Below are 7,976 nucleotides of genomic sequence, written 5' to 3'. Positions count from 1 at the left end.
GGCAATCTTCTCGATCCTTCTTAACGGAGTCTGATTTGTAGACCTTTATGGTCAGTGAGCTAAGCCCGAAGTCTAGCTCCCTGTGAGCGGCCTCAATGGGCGCTAGGGACTCCTTGTTTAGGATGAGGATGGCCTGGTTTTTTGGCCCCTCCATCTCGTTGACTTTCACCACTCGCCAGTCTGAAGTAAGAAGGTTCGGGTTGCATCGCTGCAGCATGGTGAGGCTCTGGTCCGGCGCCTTGATGGATGCCGGGATCCAGATCCTTGCACGGGGTCGCCAAGCTACGTCGGACCAGCTCAGCGCAACGAATCCGGCGCCCTCATACACCTCCCCCAGCTCCTTTACTGCGGCTTTGTACAGCTCCGCAGAGCGTTCATAGTCACAGGCGATCACCTTGACGCCGCCTTGGAACCATCCAACGTCTTTGCAGACAGGAGGGGGTTCAGGTTCTTTGGCTAGAATTTCAAAGCATTTTGTGGCTAGGGCTGCTTCCACCCACTTCCCCTTGTTTCGTTGAATCCTGCCACTCGGGTCGTTTTTATAGACCACGCCCAGAAGAATGCGGTTTTACGCGATCTCCGCAAAGGATCGCCCAGGCTGGCTCACTCGCCAACTTTGCTGCCTTGAAGCTTGTACGGACAGACTCAGTCGTCACTGCCGTTTGAGTAGGTTTTTCGGGGGATCCTGACTCCTTTTTCTTTATTTTTATCGACTCTATGTGATTCCCACGAGTTGCGGAGAAAAGGAGGGTCCACCAGGGCGGAGATCCGCGACGCCCGGGAAAGGCTTCTTAGAACAGGGGGTCGCCAGGTACCCTGAGCTCTCCGTTTGAGACTGCCAGCATCCTCTGGCAGGGACATAACCTTGCCAGGGGAATTGTTTCCAGCCGCCCTCGCGTGGAGAGTATAGTCGCACTTCCGGGTGTATGGACAATTACGGCGCTTTCTTCTAGCAAGCTTGAGACTACACGTTATTCCCCTTGTCCAACACCCGACTGACGGCCTACTCTCCGAGTAACGGATATAAAAATGCACCAGTTCACTTATTCTTTGTTTATTTGTTTGACCGGCTTTTATGTTATGTTTGGTAGTAGGCAAGTGAGTTTTCATTGTTTTGCACGATACACTGTTGTCGGATGGCTTGGACTCCTTGCCGCCCATCTTGAGACTTCTTTTCTATCCTTTTGGTCGGTAGGATTGAAGTTTTTCTTCAAGAGTATTCCTTATTTGGGTCTTTAACCCTTTCAGTCTAAGTCCTGGTATCGTGGGTGTTGGTGTAGGATTGAGTCCTCGCTCCTCTCGCGAGGATCGAATCTCGTGTATTGAGTCCCGACTACTGACTCTCGAGTATTGATTCTGCTCCAAATCGGCTTGAGAATGGTCTTGTAGACGAGCAGTTTGAGTTTCTCTCGCTGTTTGGATTTTTTTCCAATGAGCCAGTGCAGTTGTTTGAGGCGTATATTGGCCTGGATACGCTTTTTGTTGATGCGAGGGCCCCATGTGAGCCTTCGGTCCAGGGTCCATGTTGTGTGGGAGGATTTCTCCGCGCTCACCATAATGTTCCAACATTTCAGCCATGGATCCAGAGCATCCAGTTGACTCTGGATGATGGCTGATCCTTCTTGTGGGTTTGTTGCGGTGGCAAGGAACGTGGTGTCGTCTGAATAGGTAGCTATTGTGGGGTTACGTGAGGGTGAACAGGGTGTAGAGAATGGGTCTAAGGACGCTTCCTTGAGGTACTACGGCCCGTATGGTCCTTGGCGTGCTGGGTGAGGAACCGCATCGCACTTGGAACTCTCTTCCTTCCGTCTACGATTTGAGGTATGTTTTCTTCTGCGACTTATTGCGCCCGCTGAACTGGTCATCGGACACTCGTTTATTGTCGACTTGCATTTTCTTTGTCGCGTTCCGTCTGACTCAACGAGATGGTAGTACATCTTCCCTTGCTTTAGATTTTGGCTGTTAGTCTTCAAAGTCTTATGATCTTACGAAAAGGATGTACACCTTTCTATCCTAGTCCAATCCACCGAATGCAGCGTCTTGCGTATTCTCATTTTCTTATGCTACACAATGTATGTGTGAGTGAGCTAGACATTCTTAATGTTAATCATCGGTCGGCGAGCTAAGGCAATACCTTGGGTTCGCATCTTGGCATCTTGGTACCTCGAGGAGGTAAAAGCCAGATTAGTCGGTAACTAATCTCGGGGCCGGTCCCGACTTCGGAAAAATGTTCATCCTGCAAACAGACGCCAGTGACTACGGGTTTGGCGCGACCCTCACACAGGATGCAGAAGATGGCGTAAAGGTAATTTCATACTCCAGCCGGACCCTAAACGGAGCCGAGAAGAACTACTCAACAACAGAGAAGGAGTGATTGGCAATAGTGTGGGCTATTCGGAAGCTAAAGCCGTACCTGGACGGCTACCACTTTAAGGTAGTGATCATATGGCACTGAAGTGACTGAACAACATAGAAAGCCCTTCGGGAAGAATTGCCAGATGGGCGTTAGAGCTACAAGGTGGCATATGGGAAAGACCAGTTGAACGTAGTAGCAGATGCGTTATCGAGGAAGCCACTGCCGGAATCGATATCAGCAGAACCAGAGATGAATTGCCAGATGGGCAGGATACAATGGCCCATTCAGAATGCAGCTGGATCACGGAAATGCGAGAGAAGATAAAAGTTCCCAGATTTGGGGTACCGAAAGTGGTGATTGCGGACAACGGCGTGCAGTTTACGAGCCGGGCTTTCAAGAAGTTTCTCAACGACATGGGGATAAAGCAGTAGTCTATGGCACTGTACACCCCGCAGGAGAATCCGACGGAGAGAGCAAACCGCACGGTAAAGACAATGATAGCACACTTTGCCGGACAGAACCAGAGGAATTGGGATGAAACCCGAAATCATGCTGGCTGTGAATTTCAGTATATGGGAATCTACGGGCTACTCACCGGCGTTTTTGACACAAGTCCGCGAGCCAAGGTTACCGAACGCACTATATAACAGAGAAACGCTAGGTACAGGAAGGCAACCAGAGTCGCCGGAAGGAAACGCTGAGAAGATGAGGGGAAATTAATTAGCGACAAAATCGTCGAACCGTCTGTATCTGAGTATAACAGCCCACTCTTGTTAGTTCCGAAAAAATCATTACCAAATTTACAAGAGAAGAAATTGAGATTAGTAATTGACTATCGTCAAATAAATAAAAAACTACTTTCTGACAAATTTCCACTCCCTAGAATTGATGACATTTTAGATTAACTAGGTCGAGCTAAATACTTTTCATGCCTTGCCTTGATGTCAGGTTTCCACCAAATAGAACTTGAAGAAAACTCAAGGAATATAACATCTTTTTCAACGAGCAATGGCTCATATAGCTTCACGCGATTACCATTTGGTCTTAAAATAGCACCAAATTCATTTCAGACGGTGATGATTATATCAATCTCGGGTTTAGAACCCTCTCAGGCATTCCTTTATATGGATGACTTAATGGTGATAGGATGTTCAGAAAAACACATGATTAAAAACTTAACTGACGTTTTTAATGTATGTAGGAAATATAACCTAAAGTTGCATACAGAAAAATGTTCATTTTTCATGCACCAAGTGACATACCTAGGTCACAAATGCTCAGACAAAGGAGAATTGCCAGATGACAAGAAATAGCTTACGTAAGTTTAGGTTTTACCGTCCGTCAGTTATCCGAAGCAGTTAGACCATTAGATTTCCATTGTGGAAACTGACCGTCCGTCAGTTATCCGAAGCACTTAGACCATTATATTTCCATTGTGATACCGTGTATGTTTTCCCCTTTTGCCCGTCGAGGTTCGTGTGAAGTTAGCAGTTTCCCCAGCCAGAGGCGTTGGTGAATTTTTGTATCCGATGTGGATCGGTGTCGGACAGGTCGGACGTGTCTATCAGGAATCTACTTCCTAATTGTGCGAGTCTTTTCGCTTGCAGTGCTGGACAGTGGCATAGTAGATGCTCTACCGTTTCTTTGTCCCTACAGCTAAGGCAGAAATTATTATACGGGGCATTTAGTCTTCTGGCATGGGTGTCTATTAACCAATTCCCTGTGATGACTCTCATAGCAGTGCTGAGGTTTGCTCTGGTCAATCTTAAAAGTTTTAACGTTCTTTTTGAGGTTATTTTTGGCCATATTTGGCGTGTTAGGCGACGGTCTGTGGTGTTTTCCCATATTGTCTGTTTTTTACGGCTTAGGTTTTCCCTAAGTAGTAGCTTACAAGTGGCTAAAGGCATACTCATGCCCTCCATCATTTGTATGAGTGGCGCGGTAGTGCCTTCTCGAGCTAGTTCATCTGCAATACAGTTGCCTTCTATGTCCCCGTGTCCGGGTACCCATATAAGGCTGATTACGAATTATTGTGTCATCTCGTGTAAAGATGATCGGCAATTCGATACTGTATTCGAATGACTTGAGATTGAGCCAATCGATTTGATAGCTGCTTGGCTGTCACTGAAAATGTTTACATGTGAGCTTTCCGATTTTAGTGATTTTACCGCTTTTAGGGCCTCCTTTATTGCTGCTACTTCAGCTTGGAAGACGCTGCAATGATCGGGGAGTCTGAACGAGATGCGTAGGCCTAGCTGTTCGGAGTAAACTCCTCCTCCTACTCTGTTCTGTAGTTTTGACCTGTCCGTATAGAAGCATATAGCATTCTGGGGTCCAGGTGTTCGTGATTTGCAAAAGTCCCTCTCTGGGATGATTATGTTGAACGGTGTTTGTATGTACTCCGTTGGAGTGCAGTAGTCTGTCCTGAAGGGGACTATTTGAATGATTTTTAGGATACATAAGTGACCCGCTTCTTGTGTGTTTCACTGTTTGGTATCTCTAAGCCTGATTGCCGCTACTTTAGCCTGTTTTATGCCAGCTGGGCTTGGGAGGTTCAGTATGGCATTTAGGGCTTCGTTTGGGGTGGTGCGTAAAGACCGCTGATGCAGAGTGCCGCAGCTCTTTGCATTTTTGCTAGCATTTTTATGCTGGATTTCTTTTTCAGAGCCGGCCACCATACCACGACGCCGTAGAGTAGTATTGGTCTGACGATGGTCGTATATATCCAGTTTTGAGCCCTATTGCTTTCTTGCACGTGATGAGTGCTATTGAAGCTTTTTGTATCTGCCTGTGAGATTCAAGTTTCAGTTTAGTTTCCTGTCAAGTATTACGCTCAGGTACCTTGCGCTGCTACTGAAGGAAAGTCTTTGATTGTTGAGGATAGGTGGGACTAAGTCTGGTATATTACACATCCTAGTGAAGAGAACCAGCTCGGTCTTTGAGGGGTTAATTCCGAATCCGTTATTTTTGGTCCAGCTGGACAAAACACTGAGTTTTTCATGAGATCGCATAGCGTTTGGGGGTATTTGCCTGTGAAGATGATAGCAACGTCATACGCATAGGCTATTATCCTGCAGCAGGGATTCCCCACTCGTGCTGGTCCAGGAGCCATCTGCTCTTTTGAGGTAGCCTAGGGTTGTGGCCGATTTGGATAGGATTTTTCTAAGTCTGGCTGCTTCAGTTGTGTTTTCAATATCTGAGCAGAAGGAATGCCACGAGGATCGCTTTGCTTTCCTGATGGCTTTTTTGTACTTTGCAAGGGCTCTCTTGTAGGCGGTCCACAGGGCCTCCTCATTTCCTGCCTTGGCCCTGTTAAATAGGGTTCTGCAGTCCATTCGGAGGGGGACAGTTGTGCTGACCACCAGGGAGGTTTTCTTTTTCTTTTGGGCTTGCTATTGGGGCAGGCCTTTTTTAGTACATAGTTGCAGGTTTCTGTGAAAATTGAAACTAGTTCTTTTAGACTAGAAATTGTTTGGGGTATGGAGGGGGATCCGTTGAGATTTTTTCCCTTAAAATATTTTTGTATTTTTGCCAGTCAGTTTTCCTTGGGTTTGTGAAAACTGCTGGTTTGTAGGGGTTGATTGTGAAGGTCGTTTCTAAATAACTGTGGTCCGAGAAAGAGTGCTTATCTAGCACCCTCCAGTGAGTTACTGTCTCTAATAGTGGTTTAGAGACGAGAGTTAGCTCTATTACCTCTTTTCGGTTCTTAATGATAAAGGTGGGGTGATTACCTTTATTACATATGAAAGGATTTGAACTAAAGATAAAGTTAAAAAGAGACTCACCGCGGTTTTTTGTGTCTGTACTTTCCCATTGTGTATGGTGGGCGTTAGCATCACAGCCTATTAGTAGGCCTATGTTTTGCTTTTCGCTGTCTTCTACCAGTCTCCTCACCAGCTCATCCGGCGATTCTTGCCTTTCGTACGCCATGTACGATGACAGCACTCGGAACGGAGATGGCTGACTCTCCACGGTGGCTGCCGCGTTAACTGCATCGCTGTAATTATGGAGCAGAAAAATGCTAAGGTGCTTTTTGGCTAAAATGCAGGCCCTTTTTTTTACCATCGCTGGGAGCTGTTAGAAGCTTATATTCCTTAGTCCCAAATCCCGAAACCTTTCCTCCCACTATCCAAGGTTCCTGGATCAGGACTATGTCGACTCCATCTTCAGTCAGTTGGAGTTGAAGAGCAGCGGAAGCTGCCTTACTGTGGTGGAGGTTTATTTGCAGAAGCCTCATGGACATCTGCTGTGGGCCTCTCCACCACGGTTGTATCGGCTCCCTCCTCGTCTGATGTGTCTGGGTCCGTCATTGGACCCATGTTCGTAAGGCTGCGAAGGATTGAAGCATCGGTCGAATAGCCGTCCTTGGTTTACGATGCCTCGAACTCGGAGGCAATCTTCTCGATCCTTCTTAACGGAGTCTGATTTGTAGACCTTTATGGTCACTGAGCTAAGCCCGAAGTCTAGCTCCCTGTGAGCGGCCTCAATGGGCGCTAGGGACTCCTTGTTTAGGATGAGGATGGCCTGGTTTGTTGGCCCCTCCATCTCGTTGACTTTCACCACTCGCCAGTCTGAAGTAAGAAGGTTCGGGTTGCATCGCTGCAGCATGGTGAGGCTCTGGTCCGGCGCCTTGATGGGGTCGCCAAGCTACGTCGGACCAGCTCAGCGCAACGAATCCGGCGCCCTCATACACCTCCCCCAGCTCCTTTACTGCGGCTTTGTACAGCTCCGCAGAGCGTTCATAGTCACAGGCGATCACCTTGACGCCGCCTTGGAACCATCCAACGTCTTTGCAGACAGGAGGGGATTCAGGTTCTTTGGCTAGAATTTCAAAGCATTTTGTGGCTAGGGCTGCTTCCACCCACTTCCCCTTGTTTCGTTGAATCCTGCCACTCGGGTCGTTTTTATAGACCACGCCCAGAAGAATGCGGTTTTACGCGATCTCCGCAAAGGATCGCCCAGGCTGGCTCACTCGCCAACTTTGCTGCCTTGAAGTTTGTACGGACAGACTCAGTCGTCACTGCCGTTTGAGTAGGTTTTTCGGGAGATCCTGACTCCTTTTTCTTTATTTTTATCGACTCTATGTGATTCCCACGAGTTGCGGAGAAAAGGAGGGTCCACCAGGGCGGAGATCCGCGACGCCCGGGAAAGGCTTCTTAGAACAGGGGGTCGCCAGGTACCCTGAGCTCTCCGTTTGAGACTGCCAGCATCCTCTGGCAGGGACATAACCTTGCCAGGGGAATTGTTTCCAGCCGCCCTCGCGTGGAGAGTATAGTCGCGCTTCCGGGAGTATGGACAATTACGGCGCGTTCTTCTAGCAAGCTTGAGACTACACGTTATTCCCCTTGTCCAACACCCGACTGACGGCCTACTCTCCGAGTAACGGATATAAAAATGCACCAGTTCACTTATTCTTTGTTTATTTGTTTGACCGGCTTTTATGTTATGTTTGGTAGTAGGCAAGTGAGTTTTCATTGTTTTGCACGATACACTGTTGTCGGATGGCTTGGACTCCTTGCCGCCCATCTTGAGACTTCTTTTCTATCCTTTTGGTCGGTAGGATTGAAGTTTTTCTTCAAGAGTATTCCTTATTTGGGTCTTTAACCCTTTCAGTCTAAGT

At 47.6% G+C, this 7,976-nt stretch overlaps 1 pseudogene; it reads right to left on the bottom strand.

The window, feature by feature from the left end:
- Positions 1–5,107: 5,107 nt before the first annotated feature.
- On the bottom strand, positions 5,108–7,309 carry LOC122319502 (annotated as a pseudogene).
- Between the last annotated feature and the right edge of the window lie 667 nt (positions 7,310–7,976).

Source organism: Drosophila yakuba, chromosome 2L (genome assembly GCF_016746365.2).
Source record: "Drosophila yakuba strain Tai18E2 chromosome 2L, Prin_Dyak_Tai18E2_2.1, whole genome shotgun sequence".
Taxonomy (NCBI): Eukaryota; Metazoa; Arthropoda; class Insecta; order Diptera; family Drosophilidae; genus Drosophila; species Drosophila yakuba.
This window is presented reverse-complemented; position numbering and strand designations above follow the sequence as displayed.